At 44.1% G+C, this 22,043-nt stretch overlaps 1 protein-coding gene across 4 annotated transcripts in view; it reads right to left on the reverse strand.

Moving 5' to 3' along the window:
- LOC121562231 (amyloid-beta A4 precursor protein-binding family B member 2-like) overlaps window positions 1-11,422 on the reverse strand; it is a 112,363-nt gene extending 100,941 nt beyond the window's left edge. For all 4 annotated transcript variants that reach the window (XM_045213913.1, XM_045213912.1, XM_045213911.1 and 1 more), the window contains exons 1-3: window positions 11,354-11,422; window positions 325-474; window positions 194-241 (exon numbers count right to left, since the gene is read on the reverse strand). The gene's annotated coding sequence lies outside the window, so the exon portion shown is untranslated. The remainder of the gene's footprint in view (window positions 1-193; window positions 242-324; window positions 475-11,353) is intronic.
- Window positions 11,423-22,043: the final 10,621 nt, after the last annotated feature.

The following is a 22,043-nucleotide window of genomic DNA, read 5'->3' on the forward strand; positions in this document are numbered from 1 at the left end:
GTGTGTGTGTGTGTGTGTGTGTGTGTGTGATGTGTGTGTGTGTGATGTGTGTGTGTGTGTGTGTGTGTGTGTGTGTGTGTGTGTGTGTGTGTGTGTGTGTGTGTGTGTGTGTGTGTGTGTGTGTGTGTGTGTGTGTGTGTGTGTGTGTGTGTGTGTGTGTGTGTGTGTGTGTGTGTGTGTGTGTGTGTGTTACCTGATAGGAGGTCAGTCCTAGGCCAGGGTTAGAGGTCAGAGTTCAGATCTGTAAAGAGAAAAGAATGTTGACAATTGTAACTGTCAGGGTTGCCCCCAGAGACGGTCGCTAGGAAACACTGAGGTTCCTACCATAGAGCTAAGGATTGTTGGTAACTCCAGGATGGCGTGGGTCCATGTTGGAGTTCTCAGCCAATCACAGTCTACCCTCGATGACCAATCACAGACAGAGGAGTTCTGCTTCAGCCAATCCTATGGCTTCAACGGGAAGACAGCTTCTGACTGCAAGAAACAAACACAGTCCTTTAATGAATGAAGAACGCGCACACACACACACACACACACACACACACACACACACACACACACACACACACACACACACACACACACACACACACACAGTGAGCCAAGTGAGGACAAACAATGTGTAAAAACAAGTTGCATTCTGGGACCAAATTACAAGTCAAGCTCCACTAGTGTTGCAACAAGCCCACATACTAGGACACACACACACACACACACACACACACACAACACACACCCCTCCCCCCAGAGGAAGGTGGGAAGGTAACAGGAGCCTTGATGTGACACCATGAGACAGTGACCTCTCACCTCTGACCTGTTGACCTATTTCAGTTCTGTGTGTCTAACAGCTCACTGTCGGTGGGGGGGCCGAGAGAGAGAGTGTGTGTGTCATCTGTCTCGAGCTAGATTAAAAAGAACAGCTGCATACACCAAAAAGAGAGAAAGAGAGAGAGAGAGAGAGAGAGAGAGAGAGAGAGAGAGAGAGAGAGAGAGAGAGAGAGAGAGAGAGAGAGAGAGAGAGAGAGAGTGAGAGAGAGAGACAGGGAGAGAGAAAGAGGGGGAGAGAATGAGAGAGAGAGACAGAGAGAGAGAGAGAGAGAAAGAGAGAGAGATGACAGAGAGAGAGAGACAGAGAGAGAGAGAGAGAGAGAGAGAGAGAGGGGGAGGGAGAGAGAGAGAGAGAGAAGAGAGAGAGAGAGAGAGAAAGAGAGAGAGAGAGAGAGAGAGAGAGAGAGAGAGAGAGAGAGAGAGAGAGAGAGAGAGAGAGAGAGAGAGAGAGAGAGAGAGAGAGAGAGAGAGAGAGAGAGAGAGAGAGAGAGAGAGAGAGAGAGAGAGAGAGAGAGAGAGAGAGAGAGAGAGAGAGAGAGAGAGAGAGAGAGAGAGAGAGAGAGAGAGAGAGAGAGAGAGAGAGAGAGAGAGAGAGAGAGAGATTGATAGGGAGAGAAAAAGAGGGGGAGAGAATGAGAGAGAGAGAGAGACAGGGAGAGAGAAAGAGGGGGAGAGAATGAGAGAGAGAGAGAGAGAGAGAGAGAGAGAGAGAGAGAGAGAGACAGAGACAGAAAGAGAGAGAGCCTTGTTATTGAGAAAGGCCGCCGTAGGCAGACCTGGCTCTCAAGAGAAGACAGGCTATGTGCACACTGCCCACAAAATGAGGTGGAAACTGAGCTGCACTTCCTAACCTCCTGCCAAATGTGTGACCATATTAGAGACACATATTTCCCTCCGATTACAGCGATCCACAAAGAATTAGAAAACAAACCCAATTTTGATAAACTCCCTTATCTACTGGGTGAAATACCACAGTGTGCCATCACAGCTGCAAGATTTGTGACCTGTTGCCACAAGAAAAGGGCAACCAGTGAAGAACAAACACCATTGTAAATACAACCCATATTTATGTTGATTTATTTTCCCATTTGTACTTTAACTATTTGCACATCGTTACAACACTGTATATAGACATAATATGACATTTGAAATGTCTTTATTCTTTTGGAACTTTTGTGAGTGTAATGTTTACTGTTAATATTTATTGCTTATTTCACTTTTGTTTATTATCTACTTCACTTGCTTTGGCAATGTTAACATACGTTTCCCATGCCAATAAAGCCCTTAAATTGAAATTGAAATGTAATTGAGAGAGAAACTAACCCCATAAAATGTGTTCTCTTTCCAAGTGAAGAAAACACGTATTCAGACGTTCCAATCCCTCTACAGACTGTCTTTCTTTTCCTCTGGTTATGATTTATAACATCCTCCTCTCCTCTCCTCTCCTCTCCTCTCCTCTCCTCTCCTCTCCTCTCCTCTCCTCTCCTCTCCTCCCACCAGTAAAAGACAGAAGGAAACAGCCCAACGTGGCTAGAGAATGTAGATGGATGGTTTCATGTCCACCAGGCAGACAGAGAAAACAACACCAACAGAACATGTGTCCCAAAAGTACTCTGGTCAAAAGTAGTGCACTATATAGGGAATAGGGTGCCATTCTCTGGTCAAAAGTAGTGCACTATATAGGGAATAGGGTGCCATTCTCTGGTCAAAAGTAGTGCACTATATAGGGAATAGGGTGCCATTCTCTGGTCAAAAGTAGTGCACTATATAGGGAATAGGGTGCCATTCTCTGGTCTAAAGTAGTGCACTATATAGGGAATAGGGTGCCATTCTCTGGTCTAAAGTAGTGCACTATATAGGGAATAGGGTGCCATTCTCTGGTCTAAAGTAGTGCACTATATAGGGAATAGGGTGCCATTATCTGGTCTAAAGTAGTGCACTATATAGGGAATAGGGTGCTATTTGGGACTCACACAGACACACACACACACACACACTACCGCACACACACACACACACACACATCAAAGACGTGAAGATAACAGTGCATTCCGCGGTCTCGGGGTGTGGCATGTGAACTGTGTTCTTCCAACACTAACGTTGACATGGTCCATCTTACAGTGGTATCTACAGTGGTATCTACAGTGGTATCTACAGTGGTATCTACAGTGGTATCTACAGTGGTATCTACAGTGGTATCTACAGTGGTATCTACAGTGGTATCTACAGTGGTATCTACAGTGGTATCTACAGTGGTATCTACAGTGGTATCTACAGTGGTATCTACAGTGGTATCTACAGTGGTATCTACAGTGGTATCTACAGTGGTATCTACAGTGGTATCTACAGTGGTATCTACAGTGGTATCTTACAGTGGTATCTACAGTGGTATCTACAGTGGTATCTACAGTGGTATCTACAGTGGTATCTTACAGTGGTATCTACAGTGGTATCTACAGTGGTATCTACAGTGGTATCTTACAGTGGTATCTACAGTGGTATCTACAGTGGTATCTACAGTGGTATCTACAGTGGTATCTACAGTGGTATCTACAGTGCATTCGGAAAGTATTCAGACCCCTTGACTTTTTCCACATTTTGTTACATTACAGCCTTATTCTAAAATGGATTAAATTAATTGTTTTCCTCAACAATCTACACACAATACCCCATAATGACAAAGCAAAAACAGGTTTTGGTGGGGGTGTGTCCTAGCCATGGTATGTAGCTAGTATTCAACAGACAGTGGGGGTGTGTCCTAGCCATGGGGGTGTGTCATCATCTTCCTATGGTGTGGTCTCTGAGTGAGAGGAGAGGAGAGGAGAGGAGAGGAGGGGAGGGGAGGGGAGGGGAGGGGAGAGGAGAGGAGAGGAGAGGAGAGGAGAGGAGAGGAGAGGAGAGGAGAGGAGAGGAGAGGAGAGGAGAGGAGAGGAGAGGAGAGGAGAGGAGAGGAGAGGAGAGGAGAGGAGAGGGGGGGAGGGGAGGAGGAGGGGAGGGGAGGGGAGAGGAGAGGAGAGGAGGGGAGAGGAGAGGAGGGGAGGGGAGGGGAGGGGAGGGGAGAGGAGAAGCACACAAAACCTCACACAAAATGCCAAGAGAACTGGATCTCAGAAACTAGGAATGAAGTTCTTCCCTTCTACATTTTAGTAATTTAGCAGACGCTCTTATCCAGAGCGACTTACAGGAGCAATTAGGGTTAAGTGCCTTGCTCAAGGGCACATCGACAGACTTTTCACCTAGTCGGCTCGGGGATTAGAACCATCGACCTTTCGGTTACTGGCACAACGCTCTTAACCACTAAAGCTACCTGCCGCCCCTTCTCTCTCTCTCCCTCCATCTCTCTCTTTCTCCCAGAGTTTCTTCACAGAGTCTAGACAGTAGGTCCTATATATAGCTGTGATCTGAGAGGACATCACAGAATCTAGACCAGGGTAGCCCAACCCTGCTCCTGGAGAGATACCCTCCTGTAGGTTTTAACTCCAACCCTGCTCCTGGAGAGATACCCTCCTGTAGGTTTTAACTCCAACCCTGCTCCTGGAGAGATACCCTCCTGTAGGTTTTGACTCCAACCCTGCTCCTGGAGAGATACCCTCCTGTAGGTTTTAACTCCAACCCTGCTCCTGGAGAGATACCCTCCTGTAGGTTTTGACTCCAACCCTGCTCCTGGAGAGATACCCTCCTGTAGGTTTTGACTCCAACCCTGCTCCTGGAGAGATACCCTCCTGTAGGTTTTAACTCCAACCCTGCTCCTGGAGAGATACCCTCCTGTAGGTTTTAACTCCAACCCTGCTCCTGGAGAGATACCCTCCTGTAGGTTTTGACTCCAACCCTGCTCCTGGAGAGATACCCTCCTGTAGGTTTTAACTCCAACCCTGCTCCTGGAGAGATACCCTCCTGTAGGTTTTAACTCCAACCCTGCTCCTGGAGAGATACCCTCCTGTAGGTTTTAACTCCAACCCTGTTCCTGGAGAGCTACCCTCCTGTAGGTTTTAACTCCAACCCTGTTCCTGGAGAGCTACCCTCCTGTAGGTTTTAACTCCAACCCTGTTCCTGGAGAGACACCCTCCTGTAGGTTTTAACTCCAACCCTGCTCCTGGAGAGATACCCTCCTGTAGGTTTTAACTCCAACCCTGCTCCTGGAGAGATACCCTCCTGTAGGTTTTAACTCCAACCCTGCTCCTGGAGAGATACCCTCCTGTAGGTTTTGACTCCAACCCTGCTCCTGGAGAGATACCCTCCTGTAGGTTTTAACTCCAACCCTGCTCCTGGAGAGATACCCTCCTGTAGGTTTTAACTCCAACCCTGTTCCTGGAGAGCTACCCTCCTGTAGGTTTTAACTCCAACCCTGTTCCTGGATAGCTACCCTCCTGTAGGTTTTAACTCCAACCCTGTTCCTGGAGAGACACCCTCCTGTAGGTTTTAACTCCAACCCTGCTCCTGGAGAGATACCCTCCTGTAGGTTTTAACTCCAACCCTGCTCCTAGAGAGATACCCTCCTGTAGGTTTTAACTCCAACCCTGTTCCTGGAGAGATACCCTCCTGTAGGTTTTAACTCCAACCCTGCTCCTGGAGAGATACCCTCCTGTAGGTTTTAACTCCAACCCTGCTCCTGGAGAGATACCCTCCTGTAGGTTTTAACTCCAACCCTGCTCCTGGAGAGATACCCTCCTGTAGGTTTTAACTCCAACCCTGCTCCTGGAGAGATACCCTCCTGTAGGTTTTAACTCCAACCCTGCTCCTGGAGAGATACCCTCCTGTAGGTTTTAACTCCAACCCTGTTCCTGGAGAGATACCCTCCTGTAGGTTTTAACTCCAACCCTGCTCCTGGAGAGATACCCTCCTGTAGGTTTTAACTCCAACCCTGTTCCTGGATAGCTACCCTCCTGTAGGTTTTAACTCCAACCCTGCTCCTGGAGAGATACCCTCCTGTAGGTTTTAACTCCAACCCTGTTCCTGGAGAGCTACCCTCCTGTAGGTTTTAACTCCAACCCTGCTCCTGGAGAGATACCCTCCTGTAGGTTTAAACTCCAACCCTGCTCCTGGAGAGACACCCTCCTGTAGGTTTTAACTCCAACCCTGCTCCTGGAGAGATACCCTCCAGTAGGTTTTAACTCCAACCCTGTTCCTGGAGAGATGCCCTCCTGTAGGTTTTAACTCCAACCCTGTTCCTGGAGAGACACCCTCCTGTAGGTTTTAACTCCAACCCTGTTCCTGGAGAGATACCCTCCTGTAGGTTTTAACTCCAACCCTGTTCCTGGATAGCTACCCTCTTGTAGGTTTTAACTCCTGGAATCTTCCCCAATATTTGGAACCAAGGACTGATCACCCCAATCCACAAAAGTAGAGACAAATTTGACCCCAATAACTACCGTGGTAAAATCCTCTGCATTATCATTAACAGCAGACTCCTACATTTCCTCAGTGAAAACAATGTACTGAGCAAATATCAAATTGGCTTTTTACCAAATGACCGTACGACAGACCACGTATTCACCCTGCACACCCTAATTGACAAACAAAACAAAACAAAGGCAAAGTCTTCTCATGCTTTGTTGATTTCAAAAAAGCTTTTGCCTCAATTTGGCATGAGGGTCTGCTATACAAATTGATGGAAAGCGGTGTTGGGGGAAAAACATACGACATTATAAAATCCATGTACACAAACAACGGTTAAAATTGGCAAAAAACACACACATTTCTTTCCACAGGGCCGTGGGGTGAGACAGGGATGCAACTTGAGCCCCACCCTCTTCAACATATATATCAATGAATTGGCGAGGGCACTAGAACAGTCTGCAGCACCCGGCCTCACCCTACTAGAATCTGAAATCAAATGTCTACTGTTTGCTGATGATCTGATGCTTCTGTCAACAACCAAGGAGGGCCTACAGCAGCACCTAGATCTTCTGCACAGATTCTGTCAGACCTGGGCCCTGACAGTAAATCTCAGTAAGACAAAAATAATGGTGTTCCAAGAAATGTTCAGTTGCCAGGATGACAAATACAAATTCCATCTAGACACCGTTGCCCTAGAGCAAACAAAAAACTATACATACCTCGGCCTAAACATCAGCGCCACAGGTAACTTCCACAAAGCTGTGAACGATCTGAGAGGCAAGGCAAGAACGGCCTTGTACGCCATCAAAAGGAACATAAAATTCGACATACCAATTAGGATCTGGCTGAAAATACTTGAATCAGTTATAGAACCCATTGCCCTTTATGGTTGTGAGGTCTGGGGTCCACTCACCAACCAAGAATTCACAAAATGGGACAAACACCAAATTGAGACTCTGCATGCAGAATTCTGCAAAAATATCCTCTGTGTACAACGTAAAACACCAAATAATGCATGCAGAGCAGAATTAGGCCGATACCCGCTAATGATCAAAATCCAGAAAAGGGCCATTCAATTCTACAACCACCTAAAAGGAAGTGATTCCCAAACCTTCCATAACAAAGCCATCACCTACAGAGAGATGAACCTGGAGAAGAGTCCCCTAAGCAAGCTGGTCCTGGGGCTCTGTTCACAAACACAAACAGACCCCACAGAGCCCCAGGACAGCAACACAATTAGACCCAACCAAATCATGAGAAAACAAAAAGAGAACTACTTGACACATTGGAAAGAATTAACAATAAAACTAGAATGGTATTTGGCCCTAAACAGAGAGTACACAGTGGCAGAATACCTGACCACTGTGACTGACCCAAAATGAAGGAAAGCTTTGACTATGTACAGACTCAGTGAGTATAGCCTTGCTATGTTTACTGTTAATATTTATTGTTTATTTCACTTTTGTTTATCATCTATTTCACTTGCTTTGGCAATGTTAACATACGTTTCCCATGCCAATAAAACCCTTAAATTGAACTGAAATTGAATTGAAATGAATTGAGAGAGGGAGAGAGAGAGAGAGAGAGAGAGAGAGAGAGAGAGGAGGGGGAGAGAGAGAGAGAGAGAGAGAGAGAGAGAGAGAGAGAGAGAGAGAGAGAGAGAGAGAGAGAGAGAGAGAGAGAGAGAGAGAGAGAGAGAGAGAGAGAGAGAGAGAGAGAGAGAGAGAGACAGAGAGAGAGAGAGAGAGAGAGAGAGAGAGAGAGAGAGAGAGAGAGGGGGAGAGAGAGAGAGAGACAGAGACAGAGAGAGAGACAGAGAGAGACAGAGAGAGAGAGAGAGAGAGAGAGAGAGAGAGAGAGAAAGACTCTGAGACTGAGAGAGAGAGACAGAGACAGAGAGAGAGAGAGAGAGAGAGAGAGAGAGAGAGAGGGGGAAGGGGAAGGGGAAGGGGAAGGGGAAGGGTTGAAATATAAAATAACTTAACAACCAGAGAGCTCTCTGCTATTAGCAATGACATCATGTCCCCTAGACACACACACACCAGAGAGAGAGCCAAAGAAACAGTGGAAAGGGCTGGAGGAGACACAGGGGAAAGAGAGAGAGAGAAAGAGAGAGAGAAAGAGAGAGAGAGAGAGAGAGAGAGAGAGAGAGAGAGAGAGAGAGAGAGAGAGAGAGAGAGAGAGAGAGAGAGAGAGAGAGAGAGAGAGAGAGAGAGAGAGACAGAGAGAGAGAGACAGAGAGAGAGAGACAGAGAGAGACAGAGAGAGAGAGAGAGAGAGAGAGAGAGAGAGAGAGAGAGAGAGAGAGAGAGAGAGAGAGAGAGAGAGAGAGAGAGAGAGAGAGAGAGAGAGAGAGAGAGAGAGAGAGAGAGAGAGAGAGAGAGAGAGAGAGAGAGAGAGAGAGAGAAGGAGAGAGAGAGAAGGAGAGAGAGAAGGAGAGAGAGAGACTGTGCATGGCAAAAGTGCACAAGATGCACAGAAACCCACTCTACCTCTCCTTTTATCCAAGGAGTCATCATTCAGAAAACTCTGAGGTTCAGTGTCCAAGTTTGCAGGCCATAACATTGATAATCTTCAGAACACAGGAAAGTTATTCACAGGAATGTTATTTATCTTCATTTCCCAGAACCCCTTGCAACATAAACAGGCCATTAACAGAAAGACAAACAGCACAGTTGCACTGTAACTCACATTTTTCACTTAAAATGTATGCCAAACAAAAAACACATTGATTTCAAAGTTTAACAAACCATACAACTCTATGCAGAAGGACTACTTTAAAAAATTTAAACTGAACATTTTACAAAAACATTTACTGTAGGGAACTGTGCAGATGCAAGACAATTTTAGTGTGTCCACGTTTTCCTAAAACTCTGTTAAACATCTGCTCCGAATTAACATTCAACGACAGCTGCTGAAAGAATGGAGTGTCAGCTGTGACACATTTCATTAAAGTACAGTAAGTAATGGATCCCTGATCTGTACTACACATAAATGCATCACTGTAAGAGCTGTGGACTCGAGTCAATGACTTGGACTCGATCACAAATCTGATAACTTGAGACTTGAGTTGGACTTGGAGCCTCAGGACTCGACTTTGATTTGAAAACTGATTACTTGAAATTATCTGGCCAGGCTTTGTAATATTTTGTCACTCATTTTGTAGCACAGAGTCTCCGTAGACTACTCTCGACACAGCCAGAGACAGTAGTCGCAGCATCGACTTGCAAAGAAAACGTGCAACAAATTAGCATGTGAAACGCACACTTGGACCAGCAAACTGTCAATCAACTCAGGTCTGGTGAGCTAGCGCAGTGGTCCTCAAAGTGAGAATGGGTTTTGGGGGGGGTCGCCAGTGTGAAGATATGTGGGTTTTTGGTAACGGAATTTCAAGGCACAAGGCAACGTTTCTTAAACTCTGAAAAGGGGTCTTAGAAAACATCTACCAGAAAAAGTCTTAAAAGGTATGGGAAATACATCAAAACACAATAATGTTGACGTAAAGACCCCTGCCAACTAATATCAGTTTAGTTTGGGAGGTTTTCTTTTGTCTTCTGTATCTGTTTGACCAGAAATAATAATAATAATAATAATAATATGCCATTTAGCAGACGCTTTTATCCAAAGCGACTTACAGTCATGTGCGCATACATTTTTAAGTGTGGGTGGTCCCGGGGATCGAACCCACTACCCTGGCGTTACAAGCGCCGTGTTCTACCAATTGAGCTACAGAGGACCAGAAATCAAAGCCCTTTGCTTATTCCTAATTTTTTTGGGGGGGATGGTTGAAAAATGTATATCTATACACCATAATTTCAACAACGACACAAAATGGACTCTTAGCTTTCATTTGACACCCTATTTAACATGCTCCTATGAACGTCACATGTTGATGCTCATTGGCCTTTTTACATGGAAATTAGTGCGGGTGGGCTGTGGGGGGGTGGTCTACAAAATGAGATTATTATGGATAAGAGCAAGAATATGTTTTATTTGTCACATGGCAGTCAAGCGTTGATAATCACGTCATCAGAATCAGACCCCTCGATATTTATTTGAAAGGGAGCATCAAGATCACCGTGCACTTTCACCAACCTGTGAAGTTCATCATCATTTTATTTAATTTACATTTTACATTTTAGTCATTTAGCAGTTTAATCTGTAGCCTAATAAACTGCAATGGTTTGACTTTACCTGCATAAAAAATAAAAATAAACTGCGGATGGAAACGTGGTTAGTGAGAACGACAGATCTATAACTCACACTTCTATGTGAATTTGGTCGGGTCGCCCCTAAAACCCCTCCATACTGCCGCCTTAAAGCCCAACACACCGCTGTGAATACCATCACAGGGGGGGGGGGGGTCATCGGTAGGCTCGCCTCCATACTTCCCACGACTCAACTCCCATCCACAGAGTAGCGCAGGTCCCTACAGTGGTCAAGTCAATAGTGTTCTGTGATCTAACTAGACTAGCCTACAGCACACCGTCACACTGATAGGGTAAAGGCGTAATCACAGTGCAATACTACTGACACCGTCGAGAAGGCTACCCAAGCACGGCGCTTGTAACGCCAAGGTAGTGGGTTCGAACCCCGGGACCACCCTTACACAACAACAAAAAATGTATGCACGCATGACTGTAAATCGCTTTGGATAAAAGCGTCTGCTAAATGGCATATAATTACTACTCCGCTAGTTAGCCCGCCACGGTCTGTTGCAAAGCACAGGGCCTGTGAAGGATTTCTGCAACAGTGTAGCTCGAGTTAAAAGGGTCACCAGTTCCGAACACATCGTCAATGCAGGCTGAACAATTGTATACAGAGAAAGTTGTATTGGGTTCAGACGGAGGGGAGAGAGGGGGAGAGAGAGAGATGAGAGGAGGGGAGGGGAGAGAGACGTGCTCATCTGTCGTCGCAGCCCCCCCTCTCTCTCCCTCCCTCCCCTCTCATCTCTCTCTCTCCCCCTCCCTCCCCTCACCTCCCCCCGACTTTACAACACGTCAAACCCCAACTCGACCAACAACACCGACGCGTTTGCCTAAAGGAATATGAAAAAGTTAGTCGCCTATTCACGCCAGAGACACGTAACCGTTTACTCTACTCGTGTGTCCGATATAACGGTAACGCAGTGAAACGCAGTTCCCTTTTATTCAAGAGAAATACATTCTCGACGTTCCACATCGCTCACCTCTTGAGTGTTCGCGTCCTCCGCTGTTCTCTCTTTCCTTCCAGATGACAAGATCCAGCGAGATCCCCCCCGTGTCTGCGCAGCTGCGGAAGCCGAAACGCTCCAATCACAGCGCTAGTTTTAGTAACTAGTTATCCTCTTGCAATTAGTGTGTTCTTACCATCTTTGTTGTTATTAATCTGACTAACACACAGTCTGTAGATAAGACATGTATAAAATATCTCTGTTGTTATTAATCTGACTAACACACAGTCTGGAGATAAGACATGTATAAAATATCTCTGTTGTTATTAATCTGACTAACACACAGTCTGTAGATAAGACATGTATAAAATATCTCTGTTGTTATTAATCTGACTAACACACAGTCTGTAGATAAGACATGTATAAAATATCTCTGTTGTTATTAATCTGACTAACACACAGTCTGGAGATAAGACATGTATAAAATATCTCTGTTGTTATTAATCTGACTAACACACAGTCTGTAGATAAGACATGTATAAAATATCTCTGTTGTTATTAATCTGACTAACACACAGTCTGGAGATAAGACATGTATAAAATATCTCTGTTGTTATTAATCTGACTAACACACAGTCTGTAGATAAGACATGTATAAAATATCTCTGTTGTTATTAATCTGACTAACACACAGTCTGTAGATAAGACATGTATAAAATATCTCTGTTGTTATTAATCTGACTAACACACAGTCTGTAGATAAGACATGTATAAAATATCTCTGTTGTTATTAATCTGACTAACACACAGCCTGGATGTTAGGCTATGGTTCAACCCAGCACTCAGAGAAACAACACGACAAAGGGAGTGGAAGAAACAAAAATATTTAATCAAAGTTAAAATTGTCTTAGTCCAAAAACAACTGAAGTAAAGGAACAGAGTGGGCTAGTCGGCTCCGGAGGAAGGAGAGGCTGAGGCAGGCAGGCAGGCAGGCAGGCAGGCAGGCAGGCAGGCAGGCAGGCAGACCGACAGGCAGGAAGGCAGGCAGGTTGGGAGATATGTCCGAAACTAAAGACAAAACAAACGACAGGTTAAGGAGAGTGGAGAGCCAGGCTGAGGACAAAGACAAAATAACTTTACTGGTGAGCCAAGTTACCGCTCTGGTAAGAACAACGATCTGGCGCCGGTGGAGAGCCATGCCCAGGAATAAGTAGTGCAGGTTGATGAGAGAATAGGATGCAGCTGCGTAGGCAGGAATCACTGGAAACAACCCGCAGCTGCACAGGAGAGGCAGATCCTGAGCACGCCCCTGATCCACTCCAGACACACCCACATAAAGGGGACAAACACACATACAGATACAACAGAAAAAGAGGGGACAAAACAAGGAGGAAGGGAAACAGAAAAGGGAGAGACAAGCTGCCCACATAACAGTACCCCCCTCAATGGTCGCCACCTGGCGACCCACCAGGCCTGTCAGGGTTGTCGTGATGGAAGTCCGTGATCAGCTGAGGATCCAACACAAAACGCTTAGGGACCCAAGACCTCTCCTCTGGTCCATAACCTTCCCAATCGACTAGGTATTGGAGACCCCTACCCCGCCTCCGAGAGTCCAGGAGCCTACTGACGGTGTAGGCCGGATGGTCGTCAATGAGGCGAACAGGTGGAGGTGGATCAACCGGCGGACACAAAAGGCTGGAGGACACAGGTTTCAGTTGGGAGACGTGGAAAGTAGGGTGTATCTTCATGGCTGAAGGCAACTTCAAACGAACCGCAGCGGGGTTAATGATGGACTCCACCACAAACGGACCCAGGTACCGAGGAGACAGCTTGCGTGATTTGGCACGAAGAGGTACGTTCTTAGATGACAGCCAAACCTCTTGACCAGGATGAAACACAGGTGCGGGAGTCCTGCTCCTATCCGCTGTTGTCTTGTTCCTGTCGGTGGTCCGAAGCAATGCTTCCCGAGCGTCGCTCCACACTCTCTGGCAGCGGCGGAGGTTCTCCTGAACCGAAGGAACAGCCAATTCCTTCTCCTGAGCAGGAAACAGAGGGGGTTGATAACCCATGGTAACCTCGAAGGGTGAAAGACCGGTGGCAGAGGCGGTGAGGGAGTTGTGGGCGTACTCTATCCAGGGCAGATGTTTGGCCCAGGATGATGGATGTTGAGCAGCCACACAACGAAGGGTTGCTTCGAGGTTTTGATTGGCTCTTTCTGTTTGACCGTTGGTCTGGGGATGAAACCCTGAGGACAGACTAACGGAAGCACCCAAAGCAGAACAGAAAACCTTCCAAACACGGGAAGTAAACTGTGGGCCTCTATCAGATACGATGTCCACAGGTATTCCATGGGGACGGAATACATGTTGGACTAGGAGGTCCGCTGTCTCACTGGCAGACGGTAATTTTGGTAATGCTATATAGTGGACAGATTTAGAGAATCTGTCCACAATGGTAAGTATAGTATCATTACCTTCAGACTTGGGTAGGCCGGTGACAAAATCCATGGCAATGTGGGACCAGGGACGGCTGGGAACTGGGAGGGGTAGCAGCAGCCCCGAAGGGGACTGATGGGAGGCTTTGCCCTGAGCACAGGTTGAACAGGCTGCCACAAAAGCCCGAACGTCAGTTTCCATTGAAGGCCACCAAAAATGTCTCCTAAGCAGCGTCAACGTGCGTCTCATCCCAGGGTGACCAGCAAAACGGGAGGTGTGAATCCACTGCAACACCTGAGACCGGACCGTCTCGGGAACAAAGAGTAGGTTGGGAGGTCCATCACCCGGTCCCGGGTCCGTGGCAAGTGCAGTCTTCACAAGAGACTCGATCTCCCACTGAACAGCCGCCACGACGCATGAGGAAGGCAGGACTGCCTCAGGCTCGCTGGTCTCCGAAGGGTCAGCAAACTGGCGGGACAAAGCATCTGGTTTAACATTTCTTGACCCCGGTCTGTATGTAAGAATAAAGTTAAACCTACTAAAAAACAGGGCCCATCTGGCTTGGCGTGAGTTGAGTCTCTTAGTGGCTTGGATGTAAGCCAAGTTTTTGTGGTCAGTCCAGACCACAAACGGCAGTTCAGCTCCATCCAGCCAGTGCCGCCATTCTTCCAGTGCAAGCTTGACCGCCAGCAGTTCCCGGTTTCCAACGTCGTAATTCCGTTCTGTGGGTGACAATTTCTTGGAGAAAAAAGCACAGGGGTGAAGCTTTTGGTCAGTGGGGGAGCGCTGGGAGAGGACTGCTCCCACACCTGAGTCCGACGCGTCCACCTCCACAACAAACTGCAGAGAGGTATTGGGGTGTATCAACACGGGGGAGGTGGAAAACAGTTCCTTCAAAACCCCTACCGCCTGCTCCGCCTCAGGGGACCACCGAAAAGGGACTTTAGGAGATGTGAGTCTTGTAAGGGGTGCCACCACTCTACTAAAACCCTTAATGAATCTACGGTAGAAGTTAGCAAAGCCCAAAAATCGTTGAAGTTGCTTACGGGTGGTGGGTGTGGGCCATTCCGTCACTGCCCGGATCTTCTCGGGGTCCGCCTTCACCTGCCCGCTCTCAATTATGAATCCAAGGAACGATGTAGACTGTTTGTGGAACTCACACTTCTCTGCTTTGACGTACAGCTTGTTCTCCAAGAGCCGTTGAAGGACTTGACGGACGTGTGACTCATGCTCCTCGGGTGACTTGGAAAAAACAAGAATGTCATCCAGGTATACAAAGACAAAACGGTTCAAAAAATCCCTAAGAACATCGTTCACCATGGCTTGGAAAACCGCAGGGGCATTTGAAAGCCCAAAGGGCATGACCAAATACTCAAAATGTCCCAGTGGAGTGTTGAAAGCGGTTTTCCACTCATCTCCCTTTCGGATTCGGACAAGGTGATAAGCATTCCTGAGGTCGAGCTTGGAAAACACTGTGGCGCCATGCAGAGGTTCAAAAGCTGAGTTGATGAGTGGAAGGGGATACTTGTTTTTAACAGTTATGTTGTTTAAACCCCTGAAATCGATACAGGGGCGTAACGACTTGTCCTTCTTTTCCACGAAAAAGAAACCTGCACCCAAAGGAGACGACGAGGGACGGATTATGCCCGAGACCAGAGAATCACCAATGTACTGCTCCATTGCCTCTCTTTCCGGTCGGGACAGATTGTATAACCGACTAGAGGGCAAGGGAGCACCAGGAAGCAGTTCAATAGGGCAATCATAAGGCCTATGTGGTGGTAGAGACAGAGCCTTGTCCTTACTGAAAACCTCCGCTAAGTCATGGTATTCTTTGGGGACAGATGACAGATCAAGAGGAGCTGAGGGAGGAGTTGGGTTACACTTAGTGGGGGGAACCGCTGACCTCAGGCACTCGGAATGGCAGTTAGTGCTCCAACTGAGAATGGTGTGACGTGTCCAATCAATTTGTGGGTTGTGAAGAGCCAACCAGGGGAAGCCAAGGATTAGGGAGGTAGCTGAGCCAGACATAACTCTTAGCTGAATGCTTTCACAATGATTGCCAGAAATCACTAGGGAAACGGGGGGTGGTTTGATGAGTTATCTCCGCGAGGAGGCGCCTATCAAGGGCTGTGACCCGAATGGGGGTAGGTAGTGGCTCCATGGGGATACGAGCTTGTGTAACGAACTGGTGGCTAATAAAGTTATCTTCTGCACCTGAGTCTATGAGAGCTGAGAGTGGCAGGGAATGACTCTGGAAACGTAAGGTTACAGGTACTTGTAATCGGGGAATGATGGGTTCAGGATCTAACTCTGGGCTCGCAAGTAGACCCACCGTTACGAGCGAGCCTTGTCTTTTGGCCGCTTAGGGCATGTAGCCAGAATGTGTGTGGCGTCTCCACAGTACAGGCACTCACCCGCCTGGAGGCGCCGTTGCCGCTCTGCTGGAGGTAGTCGAGCTCGACCCACTTGCATAGGTTCCTCCTCTGTGCTCGGGATGGAATCAGGAACAAGAAGCTGCCGACTCCGGAGAGGCGAGACTCGAGTGGTTGTAGGCTGGGGAACTCGTCCTCCTAGATGTGGCCGATCGCCTCTCTCCCGACGCCTCTCCCGCAACCGATTGTCTAGCTTGATGGACAGGGAAACGAGAGAATGTAAATCATGTGGCTCATCACGAGCAGCCAGTTCATCCTTAATGGCTTCATTCAAACCGTTTAGAAATGCTCCTTGAAGTGCCACATTGTTCCACTTGGAGTCCGCTGCCAACGTCCAGAACTCAATAGAGTACTCTGCCACACTGTTAGAACCCTGCCTCAAATTAAAAAGTATCTTGGAGGAATTACCCACATGGTCAGGATGGTCAAAAACAGTCTTCAATTTAGCAGAGAAATCAGCAAAAGTCAATCCAGTCAAAGTTTGATCTGAGCACACAGCCTCAGCCCAAACCAGAGCTTTCCCTCTTAACAGCCCCAGAACATAATGTACCTTAGATGAATCAGTAGAAAACGACAGTGGTCTCTGCCGAAAAATCAAGTCACACTGAAGCAAAAATCCCCGGCACTTGTCCAATTCTCCATTGAACGGTTCAGGCGACGTGACAGGGGGTTCCCGACGGAACGAAGCCTGCCTAGTGTCCGAGGAAACAACTTGGGGTGCATCAAACTGGGGGTCAGAGAGAGATGGAGAACTGATAACAGACAATTTAGAGACGTGTGTAGTTAACTGAGTCACCTGGTTCAGCAGTTGATGATTATCTTCCACAAGAGTCCGAATCAACTGGTCATGCTGTCCTAGCAACGTTCCTTGAGCCTGGATAGCTTGTTGGAAGCTGTCTTTGTTTGCCCCGTGCTGTTTCTCTGTTGGGTCCATGGCCAGATCGTTCTGTTAGGCTATGGTTCAACCCAGCACTCAGAGAAACAACACGACAAAGGGAGTGGAAGAAACAAAAATATTTAATCAAAGTTAAAATTGTCTTAGTCCAAAAACAACTGAAGTAAAGGAACAGAGTGGGCTAGTCGGCTCCGGAGGAAGGAGAGGCTGAGGCAGGCAGGCAGGCAGGCAGGCAGGCAGGCAGGCAGGCAGGCAGACCGACAGGCAGGAAGGCAGGCAGGTTGGGAGATATGTCCGAAACTAAAGACAAAACAAACGACAGGTTAAGGAGAGTGGAGAGCCAGGCTGAGGACAAAGACAAAATAACTTTACTGGTGAGCCAAGTTACCGCTCTGGTAAGAACAACGATCTGGCGCCGGTGGAGAGCCATGCCCAGGAATAAGTAGTGCAGGTTGATGAGAGAATAGGATGCAGCTGCGTAGGCAGGAATCACTGGAAACAACCCGCAGCTGCACAGGAGAGGCAGATCCTGAGCACGCCCCCTGATCCACTCCAGACACACCCACATAAAGGGGACAAACACACATACAGATACAACAGAAAAAGAGGGGACAAAACAAGGAGGAAGGGAAACAGAAAAGGGAGAGACAAGCTGCCCACATAACACTGGAGATAAGACATGTATAAAATATCTCTGTTGTTATTAATCTGACTAACACACAGTCTGGAGATAAGACATGTATAAAATATCTCTGTTGTTATTAATCTGACTAACACACAGTCTGGAGATAAGACATGTATAAAATATCTCTGTTGTTATTAATCTGACTAACACACAGTCTGGAGATAAAACATGTATAAAATATCTCTGTTGTTATTAATCTGACTAACACACAGTCTGGAGATAAGACATGTATAAAATATCTCTGTTGTTATTAATCTGACTAACACACAGTCTGTAGATAAGACATGTATAAAATATCTCTGTTGTTATTAATCTGACTAACACACAGTCTGGAGATAAAACATGTATAAAATATCTCTGTTGTTATTAATCTGACTAACACACAGTCTGGAGATAAGACATGTATAAAATATCTCTGTTGTTATTAATCTGACTAACACACAGTCTGGAGATAAGACATGTATAAAATATCTCTGTTGTTATTAATCTGACTAACACACAGTCTGGAGATAAGACATGTATAAAATATCTCTGTTGTTATTAATCTGACTAACACACAGTCTGTAGATAAGACATGTATAAAATATCTCTGTTGTTATTAATCTGACTAACACACAGTCTGGAGATAAAACATGTATAAAATATCTCTGTTGTTATTAATCTGACTAACACACAGTCTGTAGATAAGACATGTATAAAATATCTCTGTTGTTATTAATCTGACTAACACACAGTCTGGAGATAAAACATGTATAAAATATCTCTGTTGTTATTAATCTGACTAACACACAGTCTGTAGATAAGACATGTATAAAATATCTCTGTTGTTATTAATCTGACTAACACACAGTCTGGAGATAAGACATGTATAAAATATCTCTGTTGTTATTAATCTGACTAACACACAGTCTGGAGATAAGACATGTATAAAATATCTCTGTTGTTATTAATCTGACTAACACACAGTCTGTAGATAAGACATGTATAAAATATCTCTGTTGTTATTAATCTGACTAACACACAGTCTGTAGATAAGACATGTATAAAATATCTCTGTTGTTATTAATCTGACTAACACACAGTCTGTAGATAAGACATGTATAAAATATCTCTGTTGTTATTAATCTGACTAACACACAGTCTGGAGATAAAACATGTATAAAATATCTCTGTTGTTATTAATCTGACTAACACACAGTCTGGAGATAAGACATGTATAAAATATCTCTGTTGTTATTAATCTGACTAACACACAGTCTGTAGATAAGACATGTATAAAATATCTCTGTTGTTATTAATCTGACTAACACACAGTCTGGAGATAAGACATGTATAAAATATCTCTGTTGTTATTAATCTGACTAACACACAGTCTGTAGATAAGACATGTATAAAATATCTCTGTTGTTATTAATCTGACTAACACACAGTCTGTAGATAAGACATGTATAAAATATCTCTGTTGTTATTAATCTGACTAACACACAGTCTGTAGATAAGACATGTATAAAATATCTCTGTTGTTATTAATCTGACTAACACACAGTCTGTAGATAAGACATGTATAAAATATCTCTGTTGTTATTAATCTGACTAACACACAGTCTGTAGATAAGACATGTATAAAATATCTCTGTTGTTATTAATCTGACTAACACACAGCCTGGAGATAAGACATGTATAAAATATCTCTGTTGTTATTAATCTGACTAACACACAGTCTGTAGATAAGACATGTATAAAATATCTCTGTTGTTATTAATCTGACTAACACACAGTCTGTAGATAAGACGTGTATAAAATATCTCTGTTGTTATTAATCTGACTAACACACAGTCTGTAGATAAGACATGTATAAAATATCTCTGTTGTTATTAATCTGACTAACACACAGTCTGTAGATAAGACATGTATAAAATATCTCTGTTGTTATTAATCTGACTAACACACAGTCTGTAGATAAGACGTGTATAAAATATCTCTGTTGTTATTAATCTGACTAACACACAGTCTGTAGATAAGACATGTATAAAATATCTCTGTTGTTATTAATCTGACTAACACACAGTCTGGAGATAAAACATGTATAAAATATCTCTGTTGTTATTAATCTGACTAACACACAGTCTGGAGATAAAACATGTATAAAATATCTCTGTTGTTATTAATCTGACTAACACACAGTCTGTAGATAAGACATGTATAAAATATCTCTGTTGTTATTAATCTGACTAACACACAGTCTGTAGATAAGACATGTATAAAATATCTCTGTTGTTATTAATCTGACTAACACACAGTCTGTAGATAAGACGTGTATAAAATATCTCTGTTGTTATTAATCTGACTAACACACAGTCTGTAGATAAGACATGTATAAAATATCTCTGTTGTTATTAATCTGACTAACACACAGTCTGTAGATAAGACATGTATAAAATATCTCTGTTGTTATTAATCTGACTAACACACAGTCTGTAGATAAAACATGTATAAAATATCTCTGTTGTTATTAATCTGACTAACACACAGTCTGTAGATAAGACATGTATAAAATATCTCTGTTGTTATTAATCTGACTAACACACAGTCTGTAGATAAGACATGTATAAAATATCTCTGTTGTTATTAATCTGACTAACACACAGTCTGGAGATAAAACATGTATAAAATATCTCTGTTGTTATTAATCTGACTAACACACAGTCTGGAGATAAGACATGTATAAAATATCTCTGTTGTTATTAATCTGACTAACACACAGTCTGTAGATAAGACATGTATAAAATATCTCTGTTGTTATTAATCTGACTAACACACAGTCTGTAGATAAGACATGTATAAAATATCTCTGTTGTTATCAATCTGACTAACACACAGTCTGGAGATAAAACATGTATAAAATATCTCTGTTGTTATTAATCTGACTAACACACAGTCTGGAGATAAGACATGTATAAAATATCTCTGTTGTTATTAATCTGACTAACACACAGTCTGTAGATAAGACATGTATAAAATATCTCTGTTGTTATTAATCTGACTAACACACAGTCTGGAGATAAGACATGTATAAAATATCTCTGTTGTTATTAATCTGACTAACACACAGTCTGTAGATAAGACATGTATAAAATATCTCTGTTGTTATTAATCTGACTAACACACAGTCTGTAGATAAGACATGTATAAAATATCTCTGTTGTTATTAATCTGACTAACACACAGTCTGTAGATAAGACATGTATAAAATATCTCTGTTGTTATTAATCTGACTAACACACAGTCTGTAGATAAGACATGTATAAAATATCTCTGTTGTTATTAATCTGACTAACACACAGTCTGGAGATAAAACATGTATAAAATATCTCTGTTGTTATTAATCTGACTAACACACAGTCTGTAGATAAGACATGTATAAAATATCTCTGTTGTTATTAATCTGACTAACACACAGTCTGTAGATAAGACATGTATAAAATATCTCTGTTGTTATTAATCTGACTAACACACAGTCTGTAGATAAGACATGTATAAAATATCTCTGTTGTTATTAATCTGACTAACACACAGTCTGTAGATAAGACATGTATAAAATATCTCTGTTGTTATTAATCTGACTAACACACAGTCTGTAGATAAGACATGTATAAAATATCTCTGTTGTTATTAATCTGACTAACACACAGTCTGGAGATAAGACATGTATAAAATATCTCTGTTGTTATTAATCTGACTAACACACAGTCTGTAGATAAGACATGTATAAAATATCTCTGTTGTTATTAATCTGACTAACACACAGCCTGTAGATAAGACATGTATAAAATATCTCTGTTGTTATTAATCTGACTAACACACAGCCTGTAGATAAGACATGTATAAAATATCTCTGTTGTTATTAATCTGACTAACACACAGTCTGGAGATAAAACATGTATAAAATATCTCTGTTGTTATTAATCTGACTAACACACAGTCTGGAGATAAGACATGTATAAAATATCCAGATGTCTTGGATAGCTAGATGTCTTGGGGTAGCTAGATGTCTTGGGGTAGCTAGATGTCTTGGGGTAGCTAGATGTCTTGAGGTAGCTAGATGTCTTGGGGTAGCTAGATGTCTTGGGGTAGCTAGATGTCTTGGGGTAGCTAGATGTCTTGGGGTAGCTAGATGTCTTGGGGTAGCTTGATGTCTTCGGGTAGCTAGATGTCTAGATGTCTTGGGGTAGCTAGATGTCTTGGGGTAGCTAGATATCTTGAGGTAGCTAGATGTCTT

The sequence above is a fragment of the Coregonus clupeaformis genome, unplaced genomic scaffold (assembly GCF_020615455.1).
Source record: "Coregonus clupeaformis isolate EN_2021a unplaced genomic scaffold, ASM2061545v1 scaf0170, whole genome shotgun sequence".
Classification (NCBI taxonomy): Eukaryota; Metazoa; Chordata; class Actinopteri; order Salmoniformes; family Salmonidae; genus Coregonus; species Coregonus clupeaformis.